A 16,977-nucleotide genomic window follows, 5' to 3' on the forward strand; every position below is an offset into this window, starting at 1 on the left:
TATTTCATGATGAAAATACTTAACTATGAGTCTTGTTGCTTTTTGTTTTTGTTTTTTGATCTCTGAGGGAACTAATAGTATGTTATATGGCATTTATGATTTTTTTATTCGTTGCTATGACACTGACAGTAATAATAAACAAAAGGTCAGTAAATCATTTTTTCTTACCTTTTCTTCGTTAGTTGATGCCAATTCTGACCTCTTAAAGGCTCTGACAGTATGGTGAGAATGGAAACATCAATTTCAATTTTCTGAATAATATTCTATAAAACTAGTTATAGACAAATGACAAATAGAATTGCATGCTTATATGTGTAATTACTCTTCAGAGAAAAAGAAAAATAGGATGGAGAGAGAAAAGAAAGATGGAAAGAAGAAGAGAGGACAGGAGGAAGAAAGGGAGAAAATCAACCTAGAATTCCTCATTTCTTTTTCAACATAAGACACCGCCTCACCCCTTTAAATGGCTGTGAGTAGATTATTTGGTTCTAAGTTAATATTTAGGCAAGTTCCCATCTTTAAACTGTTCATTTAAGGTAGAACAACAGTTTTCTAAAGGTCACAGCCCTTGTGTATTGGAAAGATATATATCAAAACATTGTATGAAAACCATACTAATTTTGGACACATCATTTCTTGCCAGATAGACAATCATGATTTCTCTTATGTTTCCTTCAAATCTCATTTTGATCTTGACTATAAATGTGACAGGTTCTTTGCTGACTCTGTAGTCTGTTGTGATGGGCTGCTGGCTCATTTATGTGTTACCTTACCTCAGTTATTCATCCTTCACAGAGCTCCTTTTCACTTTTGCTTTTATATGATGTGCTATCCCAGAAAATTGTTTCGAATAAACAGAACAGTCCAATTTCAGAGGACTGAAAAAAACATTTCTAGCAGCATGATAGAATAGTGAATAATTGTTAAAAGGAGGTGGTTGGTCAGTAAATGGACAGTTCAGATGACTTCAGTTACTCAGGTGAATGACAATTGAGAAACAATGTAGAATAGGCATCCTATGGAAGTTAGACTCTTACCTTGTTGCTAGAATGCCATGTTTATTTTATCGACATACACATTTTGCAAGTCTGCATTTATTTCTGCATTGATATTTTGACTGATCTATATTAATGAAATTATGTAAAGAAAACATAATTATGTAACTTAATTATGTAGTAAGAAGGAGTGATGCATTCAAATGTCATCTTAATGTACTTGCACATCCCCTGAGACTATTGACAGCATCTGTTAATCCACTCACCATTGTATTAGTAGTGATTGGTAAAAACTACAAAAAGCAAGCACTCCCGCTTACCATTCTCAGCTATATGAATGTATTGAATTTTACTTTGCACTTAGGAGAAATTTCAAATAGAAGTCACTGATAGATAGTTTAAGACTGAAACTATTTTACATGTATTTTTTAAAGCATAGCCCTGCTATTTTGTCTTCGAAATTTCCATTATTAGGAAATTAGAAATTCTCAATACAAGTAGTTATACCTCCTAAGCACATAGAATCACTGAATCACAGAACTGTAAGGGTTGGAGCGCTCCTGTGGAGTTCATCTAGTCCAACTCCCCCGCTAAAGCAGTTTTCCTAGATAGGTTGCAGAGGAGAACATCCAGGAGGTTTTTGAATATCTCCAGAGAAAGAGACTCCACAACCTCTCTGGGCAGCTGTCATGGTTTTGTGATTTTTGTTGTCTGTATTCCACGTCATTACATCATGTAAAGCACTGGCAGTTAACGAGTTAATTCCCTGGTTACTGCAAACTACCTTTTTTGGTGTGTGGCCCTCTGAGGGGGAGGGGAGGAGGTGCACGCCCCAGGGGTCTCAGCGTTGGAGGGGCGTGGTGAAGCCGCCTGGGAGACGTGGGGTCGGTTCCTTCCTGCCCGGCGGAGAAGCACGTGGTCCTCGTGCAGTTTACTGTGTAAGACTCTCAGCTTGTAAACTCTGTTACAATTTCACTAGCCTCATTTTCAATATATTTAGTAAAATTAGTTGTTCCTCCTCAGATTGGTGCCGCTGTTTTGTTTTAGATCCGCCTACGAGTCCCCTGCCTTTCCCCTCTTCCCTTTGTTTCCCCAGGGTGTGGGTCCACGGCTTCCCTGCCACTTTAGCCGCTGGACCGCTCGGAGCCGGCCCCTACCCACCGACAATTTTTTTTTCTCTTTTTTTTTCTTTCGGGCCTGTCCCCCTTGTCACGGACGCAGACCCTTAGATAATACCATGATAGCAGCCTGTACAAGCACTCAGTCACGCTCAAGGTAAAGAAAGCTTTTCTCATGTTCATATGGAGCTTCCATGTTCTAGTTTGTGCTTGTTCCTTGTCCTGACTCTGGGCATAACTGAAAAGAGCCTGGCATCTTGACACCCACACTTTAGATATTTATAAGCATTTATAAGATCTCCTCTCAGACTTCTCTAGTAGTTTCCTGTCTTTCTTGAAATGTGGAGCCCAGAACTGGAGACAGTATTCTTAATACGGCCTCGCAAGGGCAGAGAAGTGGGAGAGGATCACCTCCCTTGACCTGCTGGACACGCTTTTTTTAATGTGCCCCAGGATATCTCTGGTCTTCTCAGCCCAAAGAGCACGCTGCTGGCTCACTGTCAACCTTCTGTCCACCAGGACACTCAGATCTGCAGTGTTCCTTTCCAGCAGGTCAGCCCTGACCTGTACTGATGCATGTGGTTACTCCTTGCCAAGTGTAGGACTCTGCATTTGCCCTTATTGAACCTTATAAGGTTCCTCTCTGCCCAACTCATCAGCCTATCCTGGTCTTGTTGAATGTCAGCAAAGCCTTGTGGTTTGTCAGCCACTCCTTGCAGTTTTGTATCATCAGCAAACTTGCTGAGGGTTCACTCTACCGCTTCATCCAGATCACTGATGAAGATGTTGAACAAGACCAGACTCCGTACCAGTCCCTGGGGTACACCACTAATTTCATGCTTCCAACTAGATGCTGCACCACTGATCACAACTCTCTGAGCTCAAGAACTATCTTCCAGTAAGTCAGTTCTCAGTCCATCTCACTGTCCACTTATCTATCCCACACTTCCTAAGCTTACATATGAGGATGTTATGGGAGACAGTGTCAAAAGTCTTGCTGAAGTTAAGATAGACAGCATTCACTGCTCTCCCCTCATCTACCCAGCCAGTCATAACATCACAGAAGGCCCGAGGACAGTTTTGGGTCCTCCAAACGCACCTATGAAGAACAGCAGAGGTAACAAACTTCTTGTTCTTCCCCTTGCACTGATAAAACCTGGTTAAAATCGCATCTGTTGTCATAGGCCAGATTATTTTACTACATCTTTAGCACAGTAAGGTATTATGTGAAATCATGAACTAACGTTAATAATGCTTAATATGCCATTTGTATTTGAGGACGTATTTAATCATGCTATGAATTCAGCTTTTTTCTGGTTTGATAGTGCGTCCTCAAACAGTGAAAAATATATTAAAATGACATACATGAGAAGAGACATACTCAGAAACAAAGAAGTCAGTAAAGACGAAACCTTTTTTTTTATGAATGCTGTAACTCTAGAGGTGAGAGCAATTAGAATAGGGACTGGAAAACTCTAGGGAGTTTGGTATGTTCCTACCAAAATTACAGGAGTTTATTTATCCTTATTCTCTTCCTCTCTTGCCCTCTTGCTTTCCTTTTTCATATGGAAGAAAAGAGGCTTAGGACTGGTGGCCTAAAAGAGAAAAAAGAAAAAAAAAAAGAATTGATTTCCAATTTGCAAAAATAAAATTGAAGCCTAACATTTATGGATCTTATTTATTAACCATTATTCTGCAATACTGACACTTGTGAAAATATTTAAAAATTTAAAGAGTGTTTGCTCTTGTTTTTTTGGAGGGGAAGGATAAAAACATCAAGGACAATTATAGACCAAAATTACAGATTATCTAGCAAGTTAAAAACTATCCATCAAATCTTTTAATGTGGCATGTGATATCCTGATATGTCTAACTTAAAGAACAGGTTTTTTTAAAAAAAACTTCATGATAGTACTATTTACTGTTTCTACATGTACATGTACATTATCACTTTTTACTTTTAATCCTGTTTAATCATTGCTGTGTAATTCAGTCCTCAAAGTGCTTCTGAGGGTAAATCAATGTAAATGAGATGAATAGGATGCTTATAAAGGAGTTCAGCCTGTATAGAAGTGAGTGAACACACACGTCTAAATTAAATACTCATTATACAAGCAGAACACACTGTTTTGAGTTGCTAGAAATAATCAAGATGATTGAAAATGTTATGCATTCCAGAACAGTTACAGCATTTTACTATATAGAATTAATGTGTGTTTTTTCCTTTTTGAAGAAAGTAGAAATTTTCTGAGAATGAATATATGCACAGCTTTTAGTTATACTACTTTTTGGAGGCATGCATCTTCTTGATATGTGTAGTTCAGAGAAGACTTATGTATTTAGTTGCTACATAAATTTATTCTCAGACTGTAGTACAGGTGAGTTCCATAAGAAAATAAGGTAGATGGTAGAAACAGCCTCTTTCAGTTGCTTTTATATGAGCTAGATTGTTCCTATGTAAGATGCTTTTAAGTTTCATCTTTTTTAGCGCTACTAGAGGGCATAGTTTCAGCCTGCCTGGTCTTTTTAGTAGTAGTTAAAGTAAAAGGAAAAAAAGTTATATCTTTGCTTCTCCAGCATGTGGCGAATTCTCTTGAGTAACAGAGTTAGGTATGGAATGATCATTAAAAATTTTGGAGGACATATTGCTAGAATAGCTGTGAGGACTCTGCCACTGCAATTTCATATCAATCAGCCTCTATTAGTATTGTCATAACATGCTATTTATTGTTAAAGGAAAACCACTATTTAAAGAACTAAATGTCTGGCACAAGACATTTAATCTTATGCAAGACATAATTTTATATCTTATGCAAGTAAAGACTAGGTTTGTCACATTTTCTCAGTTTTCTATACTCAGTTTTTATTGCATGTGCACAGATTCTCATTTTTATTATATAGCAGTCCTAGCTGTTACTTTCACACTTGCAGTGGAAGCTACACAGAAAGAAACTGCATGGGAAAGAGACACATAGGACTTGTTCACGACTAAGTGGTCTTAATGTTCATAAGTAAAATGTGAGTTTTATAGCAAACACATCTGGAAAGACACTATATCTATTAATCAGATGAAACCAACAAAACAACTGAGATTTCCATTTTCAGTCAGCCACTCTGGTGCACTGTCCTGACTGGCCAGAACCTTCCCAAGACAGAATAAGAAAGGGGCATTTTTTTTTTTTTAATAATTTCTTTAAAAAGCAATTCACTTTTTGATGTTGTCATTGCCTTTGCCTACTAAGAACTGTAATTTGAAGTTATTCTGTGTTGCCAAATAGTTCAAACTTATGCTAATGGGAATCAAATTTTCAACTCAGAGTGACAGCATGTACTACAAAAAGTAGTATGAAAGGAGCACATCAGAGTGAATGAGAAATTATCTTATTTTGTTCACTTAGTAGCTGTACTTTTTTTCTTCCATTGTTTGGTACTTTTGTATGTGCTATTCAACCCATTTTCAAGGGACTAAGTCAGAATGTAAGAGACATCAAAAACATCAATCAAAGTAGTAGCAGTTGTTAATATGGATCCACCAGTGCACTTTTTTTTTTTTTTTTTTTGCATAAAATGTAATTACCTGAGTCAACAGAATGTAAGTGTATTAGTGTAACATTCTTTATTGCTGTACAAGTAAGATCTTAGCCTTTGATAGCCCAGATATTTCAATACCATTTAGAGCCCTTCTTGTACCACACAATGCAGATATTCACAGAGTCATCATGGGACTGCATCATTTTGTTTACGTTTAAAGTAATAAAGGGACCTAGATGCAGGAGAGTTAGCAAATCGATTCATTTGATTTTAAGAACTTTCCAAACTCATTTTTAAAGGAATTACATGAAAGAATTTCAATTAATGACATAAACATAACCACAGTTAATAAAATTTATAAGATGATGACATTAGTTTACATCAGATGTGATTCTGAGGACAGTACCATTTTGTTTCCTGAATTATGACATCCATAAACTGAAAGCTTTCTTTCAGTTCCTGAAAACTCTACCACACCATTAAATCTTTCTCCTTAGTCTGACAAATTTATTCCATCACTGTACTTTTAGTGTGTTCTTTTCAGAAATCTTTTCAGACTTTTTAGGTGACCTTGGACGGGTGGACTTGGATTCATCTCCCTTAACTTCAGATGACTGCATCTCAGCTAATCATCCTTAACTCCTTCTATTTGTTGGAGAAATGGGCACTAGTAGGCTTGGTTCATCTGAACTGTTTTAGACAGACACTTTTAGATTAGATGAATGTCTGTAGTTGCACTGGATATATTCCACCCCTTTGTTGTATTGCCCTTCTGGGAAATGAAGAAAACGGTGCTATTCCATAACTGCCATATCAGTGTATAGGAAGGGATAAATAATAGCAGTAGGTGACTGAACCTTGATAGTCCATCAGCCCAAAAAGATTCTGATTTATCTGTCCCCATAAATGTGCAGCAATATGGACAGTAAGTCAGACAAGACAGCAGGTGAAGAAATGCAATGAGAAATACATGACTGTTGACTAGGAGATTGATCTAAAGAGCTGATATACTCTGTGAAGCATGGCAGGTTGAATGAGCTGAAAACTAAAACGTGGCAGGATCATGCCACCTACTAAGGATTATTTTGGATTAAGAATAGTAATTGAAGAGGTTGGCATGGTGGTGGAAAAAAAGATGATACAGAATGCCTTAGACAGGTATCTTATGTAGCAATTTATTCTTATATCTAGTGAGAAATAATGTTATAATTATTTTTTAAACTTGTACCACTAAGAAAAACTGGTTTAAAAATTTTATGCTGATAAAATATATAAATGGGAACCTCAGGAGGACAATGTGAAGTATTGGGTTAAATACTAAGAATTGTTCCTCATTCTCTGGAACAGCTTGCACTCGCAGTCTGGAGATGTTCTATGAAGAATCTTTTCTACTGGCTGCACTGCTTCACATTACAGAAATCTTATGTATAGCACTCAGCCAAATCTGTCATTGAAAAGTCTCATTTCTGAATGTGATTTTTATATTACATTAGAAGGTAATGTTCTTCCGACCATGAAAACAGGTGTTTAGTATTAATTTCTTAAAATGAGATAACAGAATGACCTGGGGAACCAATGAAATAATAGACTTTCAAGATCTCAGACTTGGAATCTACATTTCAAGTTATATAATTTCACATTTACTGTGGTGCACTGTATTTAAATTTAAAACATACGAATAAAGATACAATGCAAATTTAAATCTTGGGCACAGAGTGATGACCAGTTGTATGACACTTTGTTTACGTTTAAAACTACAATCAATACTAATTGTTTACATTAACAAACTCCTCATATTTCCATGTTCATGTGAAATTCTGCTACTAAATTCCTCTCGTTTTCATGCACAGATGAATGTTATCTTGTGCTGCAAGAAGTGTGAGGCCTCCTGGGAGTTCATGTGAAAAGAAAATAGACCTCCTGTGTAGCTAATAGAGAAAGGCAGGTTTCTTCAGAGGGTAGCTCCGAAGACCATGTCCCACTTTTAGTCATACTCTGGAGGGGGTCATCTTTCCTTTGAGTGGGGAGGGAGTTTAGCCCCACAGCAGAAGAATCTGAAGTTAACAGCCTAAAGTATACAGCTGATTGCCTCTCTTCTTTCCTCTGTTGTTACCCCATTTTAAGAGAGAATCACTCAGCTGGTATATTGCACTCTTCAAGGAATATTTAGAAACTTATCAGAGAATCCTGTTATTACTGATTAAAGAAAAGAAGATTTTATAATTCTTCATGCATCTGCTTTTTAAGAGGTTGTTTTCTTATTTGCTTTTCTTTATGTGCATGTACTCCATATAATATCTATAGGCTTGTTACTATTATGAATATTTAACAAACAGGCAAACCCACCCGACTTTAGCTATAGTAAAACATGAGGGGAACAAAACTATTCATCTCTCAAGTAAGACCTAATAAAGTGAGGCAAGTGAGAAGAATTGAAAGATATGGAAAAATTTTTTTTTCTCTGCTTGTGAAATATAAATGGAGTTCTTTGCTAAAGCTACCTTTATGACATTGATTGACTGACTCTGTCGTAGTTGGTTGGTTATATTTCAAGGCTAAAACCGAAGCTCCTGTGGAGAGTAGAGGAATTAGATCTGTATATGTAGTGAGCCAAGGATTGCAATTTAATATATATCACATCATTTCCCATGGATGATTCTCCGGATGTGCTTGTATATTGAAGATAAATGAATAGTAAGAAGGTTTTTTGTTGTTGTTGTCTTTATTAACAAATTCAGAAATGGCTTATCAAATCTTCTCTAAAAGTGTGAAAGGGGGAAAATTCAGCAACAATTGAAGTGTCAGATTAGAAACTGGAAATACGAATATGCTTTTTAACAACAATGCAAAAGGTAGTGAAAGAAGAAAGCCAAAAATTAAATAATTCTTCAGTCCATTCCAGTGTGAAATTTCTCACTGACTCACATGAAAACAAGCTTTTATGTATCGATTTCTCATAGAATAGATTATTCTGATTTATTTCATTTCTTGCCATATTCTATGAAAAATTGTCTAAGTATCACTTAACCATAGATCTACTCTTTTTGGCCAGCAGTATTACAGTAATTACTGCATTTTCCTTTTTAAGAATTGAGTGTGACTGGTGGCATTGGTGACGTACTTCGTGCATTTAAATAATCTACTTTTATTTCACTGTTATATATTTTAAAATATTTTCCTAATATACCAAATTCATAACAGGATTTGAAAGAGAGTAAAGTTCATGATTGCTCTCTCACCAGATGAGACAACTGCATTCTATCAAAATGTAATCTGTACTTACAAGTAGGATGTACGATACAGTGTTTTGGTATAGCATATGGTATTTTATATAATTGTTAAAAGAATAAAAGGTAAGAGTATGTATTTCTGTGAGCTAGGCATCCTTTTAGTATAATTTCATGTTATACAGTACCTGCAGTAAATGTGATTATTCACTCCTCGTACTGTTTGCCTTTTGCTTAAGCAAATAGCCTCTAGTCATCATTTTGAAAGTAGATGTGAAGAAGATTGCATTTCCGTAATTAAAAATAGAAATCAAATCCCTCTTCTGTCTTCATTTTAAATTGCTGCTGTCAAACTGTACAAATGCACTGAAGAATAATGATTGAAACACTTTAAAAATATCATTCATAATACTTAGTTTTGGATGAATAATAAAAATGTAGACCATTACAAATTGTTATTTCCTCATTCTAATTAGATTATACAAATCCTTAGTGCTTTACATGAGTGAAGCACATGGCATAGCAATCATAAATCTCTTGCATTTTTACACTACTAAACATATGTAGGACAGCTAAATAATCAAAGTAATTGTGCAACTTAATCTTGAAAAGTAATATATTTTCACTATAGCTACTTAAAAGAAAAAATCAGGATTATGCTCATTAAAATTAAACTGTCTTTCAGTATCTGTCTTGTGTTAAGATGGACCCTGACTGTTTGTCAGTGCTTTTCTTTTTTGTCTCCAGCTGGTATTAAGTTACAGATAGAAAGTGCTTTTTCTTTGTATATTTTATTTTATTCATGATATTTTCTTTGACTTCCAATTAACATTTATTCAACATTTCAGAGCTCACTGATATGTCCTTTTAAAACAGTTGCAATTTTAATAGGGCACAGAGATGACATTTGTCTACAGATCAAGCCAATTTCACAGTCAGAGTTTGGGTTTTAAATTATACATTCTGAATACAATCATCTTGCCTGTCTCTACACTTCCTTTAGTTTTAATAATTATATTCTAAAGATAGGATACTTCTGATACATGTGTATGTGTAATTTTATAGTTCATGCAGCTTTAGGAAATATGTGTGTCATGTGTATCTGACTAGAAAGAAATCATGAATGACATCTCTAAAGAAATGGGTGGTATAGCTCAGCATACCTATGCTGAGGCTAGTGAAAATGTACTGATTTATGCCAGCTGAAATTCTGACCAGTGGGGATAACAAGCAAACTTTTTTTTTTCCCTTGACTTTTGTGCTTATTGTCTAGTGTGCTATGAGGCATCCAGCACTTGGATTTAATGTTGACTGTAGCAGGAGTACAGCGGTGGCGTTGTGATTGACAGATATGGTTACTGTCACCCCCACATGTGCTGTTATGTGCTCAGAAAGGCTTTCATCTGTAATCATGTGAAAAGTGAAAAAACTCAGGTTTGAAGTTCGTACATCACTATTAGAGTCACAGCCTCTGCTTTATTCCATTATAATTACCATTAAGACATTTCAGTTAAAAATTTTAAGTGATATATTTTTTAAATCTTTTTTTTTTTTGCTGTTTTAAGAGGTGTATCCAAAATTAATACTATGAAGAAGAAAAAACACAATATTCTTTCAAGAGCTCTATAAATGTGTCATTTAAATATCTCATTAAATTGCTTGTATAGTGTAACATAAATTCCCATGAAAAGACCGTGGCAAGGAAAGCAAAGCTAAAACAGCACAGAAATCTCACAGGCATTTGAAACAGAGTTAAATATGACAGTTTTAGGAGGTCAGCCTTGGTGGTTTCTAATTGGGCATCCAGCTGTGATAGCTGTACCCACAGTGTAGCCACAGTGCTGAGATATATATACTATCAATGATGTTGTTTCAGTAGATTCAATCCTCTGATTTCTTTTGTAGTAGGAAGAATGAGACATGGGCCATCTGTCCAAGGATGTTTGCTTACCTGATTCTCAAGAAAAATGGCATACATACAAAGTGCACAAATATAATTCCTAATGGAGTGGTGTTAGGGGGCATAACCATGCTATTTCTATGTAAACACATGGGCAGAAACTGAAATAACAGCATGGATGCAGAAAGTAAATAATAATGTTCTAATTGTTTTGCTGTGCTGATATCAGTAAACTTCCCAGGATATTCTTATGACAAGGTTGTGCTATTGATAAACCAACTTTGAGGTGAAAGCTGGTGTCATTAAAAAGTTCTTGGAAACGTTAAAAATACATTATCGCCATCAAATTTCTCTAATTTTCAGTTACATATTTGGAAACGGTGTCAAAAACTAGGAAAAGGTATGACTGTGGATGTATTCAGGTTGTTCCTGCCATTCCTGCCTACATTATTAAGTAGTGATTTATGAGGGAAAAAAAAAATTACTTCAAACAAATGCAAATTATTTTTTTATCTAGCAAATACAAACTTTACACATAACTGTGGTACACTTAGTGACACCTGAAGCATTAAGCCACGGTTGTCCAACCTTTTGGCTTGTCTGGGATGCATTGAAAGAACAATTGCCATGGGTCACATGTAAAATATATAATAAATTTAATGTATGTAAGTAACAAAGCTAATTTTTATGTATTTTATTAAAATATAAAAAACAGAGAGGATCAAAAACATAAAACTAGTGAGATGTTTGACCTTGTTTTTGTGAAACTAATGCATCAGGCTGTTTCAGTGGCAGTGGTTGCCATTCCTAGTGAGTTCTCAAGGTGTTCATCGGAGGTTTTTGATTAAATGTTACCCTTCCTGTGCTTCATCCTTGACAATGATTGCTCACAAATGTACATATTGCAAAAAAGTGATGACATAAATAAGGCGTGACTGTGAAGCAAGGGATATTTTTCTCTGGTAAGGCAAGACTTTTTTTTTGAAATTTTAATTAATATTAATTAAATTATTAAATGATAATTGTAAATATTATATTGTATAATTATTAAATTATATTAAATATTTAATTAAGATTAAATAATATTAATAATTATTTGAAATTATTTGAAATTATTTGCCATAACTTAAGCTTGCCATAATTTAAGTTTCACTTTAAACCCTGTTATTGTGTAAAACAAAGCACAGGTGACTTTCCTGGAAAGAGTCCAGCGGAGGGCCACGAAGATGATAAAAAGCCTGAAACACCATTGTTATGAGGAAAGGCTGAGTGACCTGGGTCTGTTCAGCCTTGAGAAAAGAAGACTGAGAGGGGATCTGATCAATGTTTATAAATATCTAAGGTGCAGGAGGCAAAGGGATGAGGCCAGACTTTTCCGCGATGCGTGGTGATATGACAAGGGGGAAATGGCCACAAACTGAAGCATAGGAAGTTCCGCACAAATGTGCATAAGAACTTCTTCACAGTGAGGGTGACGGAGCACTGGAACAGGCTGTCCAGAGAGGTTGTGGAGTCTCCTTCTCTGCAGATATTCGAGACCCTCCTGGACACCAACCTGTGCAATCTGATCTAGGGAGCCTGCTCTGCAGGGAGGTTGGACTCAATGATCTCTAGAGGCCCCTTCCACCCCTACAGTTCTGTGATTCTGTGACTTTCACCTTGAAGGTTCATGTTTAATTCATTTAAATGAGTGGTAAAATCCACCAAAAAATGCTAAATCTGTGAGCCATTTTTAATCTTGCACAAATATTCCTTTTGATTCCATAAAGGACTTGGTTTCACTTTGCAAAGTCTTTTTATCACTTTACCCTGATTTAGCCAGCTTCCTTCAGAAAAGTAAATGATGACCCCATAATCAGCATCCATACTTTTAATGAACTCCTAGAATTGGCAATGTTTCAGTCTCTTGGGCTTGATGAAATTCACAGCTTTGATGACAATTTGCATGTCATTACCCATTTTTACATCTTTTGCACATAAATTTTCTTGATGTCTGATGTAGTCATATTTCATCAAACGTGAGTTACCAGTGATAATTGCATCATCTTCTTTTAAATTTATAAATCTCTTTTTTACCAACCATCACTGAAGCACCATTAATAGCTATACCAGATAAGTTGAAAAAGTTTAAAGAAAATTACTTTAATGTATTTTTTTTACTGCTTCATAGAAATCAAGAGATTTGGTTGTCTTTCAGTTGCACCAAAGAGGCCATTTCTTCAGTGACATTATACTCGTTATCAATACCCCTAATGAGGATGGCAATTCAAGCTGTATCTGTAGCATCAATATTTTAATCTGTTGCCAAAGCATACAATTTGAAATTAGCAGCTTTACTCTCCAAATTTATTTTGATAGATTTGCCTGTTTCTTCAGTTCATGTGGCTATAGTCTGGTGAGACAAACTGATTTTAGAAGAATCCGTTTTTTTATCAGGACACATTATGTCTGCTGTGTTTTCCATCCACTGCTTAATGAACTCATCATCATCAGGAAAAGATTTTGATTTTTTTTGCAGGCAGATTTGCTATCACGTAACTAGCTTTTATAACAGAGCCCATCTGAGTTTTAACTTTTTTTAAGGTATTTTGTTGAGGTGACAGACTTTTTTCAGTTCCACTCTTTTGTCTTTATGAAACATTCTTTGATAGGCATTGAATTTAGCAGCATGTTTCTGCATATAATATCTTTTCAAATTGTAATCTTTGAAAACTAACACGATTTCCTTGCCAGTTAAGCACAGTGACATATTATTTGTCAGCACTGCACTGCATCCTCCCCATGTGTCAGGGCTGGGCCAGGCTGCTCGGTGGGGCAGAGCTGTCCCTGTGGTGATGAGGCAGCATGGGACACGAGCCACTGTGCAAGCTGAACTGGGCCACACACAGCCTGTGGGCCGTGGGTTGGACATGCCTGCTTTTGTCCTCTCCCAAAGAGATACGTTCTTCCCCTCTGCAAAGTGTAAGCAAGAAGTTCAAGACGAACAAAAGTGTTGTTACAACTGATATTGTCTTAAAGCTGTCCGTCTCTACATCTGTCTATTTATACACAAACACAAACATATATATGTATCTGTGCATGCATGTAATATAGATGAGGCAGGTGAGAGAAAGAAATAAAGGGTTTTATTTTAATAGCTAAGAACTAGCGTAGAACAAGTATATCTCACCTTCGATAGACAGATTCTAACATTTCTGCAACTTCTTCTACTTCTCTGTTTGAATTTAGTCTTATTATATCACCACAGGGGCTCCATCTCCAAGTGTAAAAAAACACAGTTATTAAGTGGCAGTAGAGGACTTTCAAAGTTAAACTCTGCTGTGGCAATCCTAATCCTTCCAGTCTAGGAGATTTCTGCTGCCATTTCTGCTTGTAATTCCAGCCTGTGGCAATGCTGGCACATCTTCCACTGGAGCACAGACAGCCACATGCATCAACAAAGCAAGCCATTCCCCTACCGGCACCCCCGTGAACACCTGCAGCACTTAAACACAAATGGCAGAGACAAACCAGTCTTTCTTCACCTGTTCTGCTGATGAGAACTTGTTTGCTGGTGGCCATGCCTGCATACACAAGCATGCACACACATGGGTCAGTAGCTGACTACACATATACGGTCTGTCATCAGGATCAGGGATCAGGCCCTGTTGCTTGGTTGATTTGATACTACCTTAGTGACTGCCCTTTTTCTACCACTGTCAGATATGCCAGGCTGCTGCAGTATAGTTTATGCCACTGTTCCTGCCTTCACCAGTATTAGGATGCTGCTTTTTTAGAAGATATTTTTCACATTTGGTGCCAGAGCACTCATTTCTTCTCCTTATCTCTTTTTAAGCAGTTTCTCTACTTCACTTACTCTCAACTCCAATAATCTTGTAACAGTACCAGGCAACTGACAACTGTCAGCAATTGTGAAATCAGTGAGAATATACTTGCCAGTGCTGAAATTTATTGAGGACGCTCTGCACTCTTCATGCAATGTATGATAACCTACTACGATCTTAGATTCCTCCCCCACAGAAAATATTTCAGAGGTTTAAGACCACTCTTATGTTTTTTTACACTACTGCTTTTCTATTCTGTGATGAGTGGCCACCGTTAGGAAAAGGAAACATTGCAAGTGGTCTTTATAGACACTCTCTGTTGCTTCTGGGAGGAAACATAAATGTTAGCAGCTTGAGATCTTTGTAGCCTATTCTGAAATCCAACTAGGTACCAAATACTCCTGAAAAAGAGTCAGATATACAAGAAAGACAAATTCACCTTCCTATGAACACACAACTTTCAGCTTCTGGGCCCAATGCATTAATTCTAGGTAAGTTTAACTGAGTTTTATCTCTTCATGTTTATGAAAAGCCTTACAGCATTGAACATACATCGTAGGTCTTTCAGGTCACCTGAGAGACTGCCACTTGAATCTGGAGCTAAGGCTTTTTCAGATATACCTCACACTTTTGCCATCCTATCGGTAAGAATGTTTTTTTGAAGCTCCTTACTTTTCTTTCATTTTCAGGGAATATCAGTGAAGTTACTTGCCATGAAAAGAAGAAGGTAGATTTAAACAACTGTTATTTAAATAATTTAAATAGTGTTACAGCAATATACAGCATGCAGGATAAACGCTTGTTACAGTAGGATTTATATAAAGACACTTTGGTACTTAGATTCAAAGAGCTTTCAGTATTTCAAAGCGGACTTTGTGAAATAGAGCCTGAGGGAAAGCAGTAATACTATTAACAGGTTTTATACAAGCAGAAATATCAGATTCTTTTCTCTGCTCATTTTATAAGACTGTAATTAACCCAGATTGCAGTTTAAATTATTTTAAATAAATCCTTATAAGCATAAGATTCAGTATAAGTTTTTAGACATTTAGAGAAAACCTTGGAGACTTTGGATCTTATGAGATACTCTGTGAGCAGGAGACAGGATGCACTTTATCATAGAAATACTTTAAAGGAAAATGAGAAACTTCGGATAACACGATACTGTCACAGAATGAGAGCATGTTGCATTTATTTATTCAAGAGCTCTGAAGAATGAAGAGTATAGCTTAAGATGGTGTTTGTCCAAAGATACTGTTTTTAATGCCTATTGTGTTAACCCAAACACTCTCATGCTTTTTCTAAATCTTTGCTATCTATCAAATGTCTATCCATCTTCAGCAAATTGGAAGTCAATTAGAAGAAGTTTGTATTTACTTCCTCTCTTACCACCCAAGTTACCTGTCTGGAAAAGTAAAACATGATAATAAAAATAATAATGTGGAAGTCTTTTTTTGCTATGCACACATTTTGATAGTTTCAGCAACTCAGGAAAGATAAAACAGCCATTGAAAGTTTCATAAAATGTTAGCTTCGGATGGTCATTTGACGCATAGAGTAAAAGACCTGAAATAGAAACTGCTTGGATAGATAGATAGATAGATAGATAGATAGATAGATAGATAGATAGATAGTATATAAACATGTTTACAATCTAGTAGTACCTGTACTGACTCAGAATGGGTCATGAGAGATGAACACAGTTTGAGATCCTATGTGACTCTGTCTTTGAAAATATTTACATTCTGCCTGGGTTTTCAGCTGAGAAATCTTTTGTGGTAAAAATTACCTTTAGATATGTCTCTCTATATTTAGAAATCAATTTTATATGGATGTATATTTAATGCATATGTAAATGACCAGAAAAGGTGCATTGAGAGGGGAAGGTGAGAGTTCAGCAGAAATGGTTTTAATCAGTTTTCTTTTCTGCCCATCATTAAGATTTGTTTTTTTCAAGTCACTACTGCATTCATAGTCAGATCTCCATCTTTATTATACCTTCATTAACCTTTTAAAACTCTCTGTGTACAGGAACTTTTTTTTCATTTAATTATCTGTTTAAAATTCACAAATGGTAGCTGCTGCCATTTTGGCTTTTTGACATTTTTCAACTACAGACTGCAAGAAACAGATTTAAGATGCTGGTTTAAGTTGCATCCTGATTTTAGCTGAAATACTGATGCTGGAATTCAGTCATTCATTGTCATTCAGGAGTTGTTTGAGTTGTGCTTTTGTGCTTTGTGGGATCAGCAGACCTCAGCTGAATTACTGTCTTGAATTTTGTTTTGCAACCATGTATTATTTTCCTTGTTCTGTCACTGTTTCTTCTTTTTAGTTCGATCATAAAATATCCCAGCTTGAACATTTTATACAGGAATTCTA

The 16,977-nt window shown here is 36.0% G+C and overlaps 1 protein-coding gene across 6 annotated transcripts in view; it reads left to right on the forward strand.

The window, feature by feature from the left end:
• Window positions 1-16,977, forward strand: part of FAM19A5 (family with sequence similarity 19 member A5, C-C motif chemokine like) — a 416,638-nt gene that overhangs the window by 267,996 nt on the left and 131,665 nt on the right. The window lies entirely within an intron of this gene.

The sequence above is a fragment of the Numida meleagris genome, chromosome 1 (assembly GCF_002078875.1).
Source record: "Numida meleagris isolate 19003 breed g44 Domestic line chromosome 1, NumMel1.0, whole genome shotgun sequence".
Classification (NCBI taxonomy): domain Eukaryota; kingdom Metazoa; phylum Chordata; class Aves; order Galliformes; family Numididae; genus Numida; species Numida meleagris.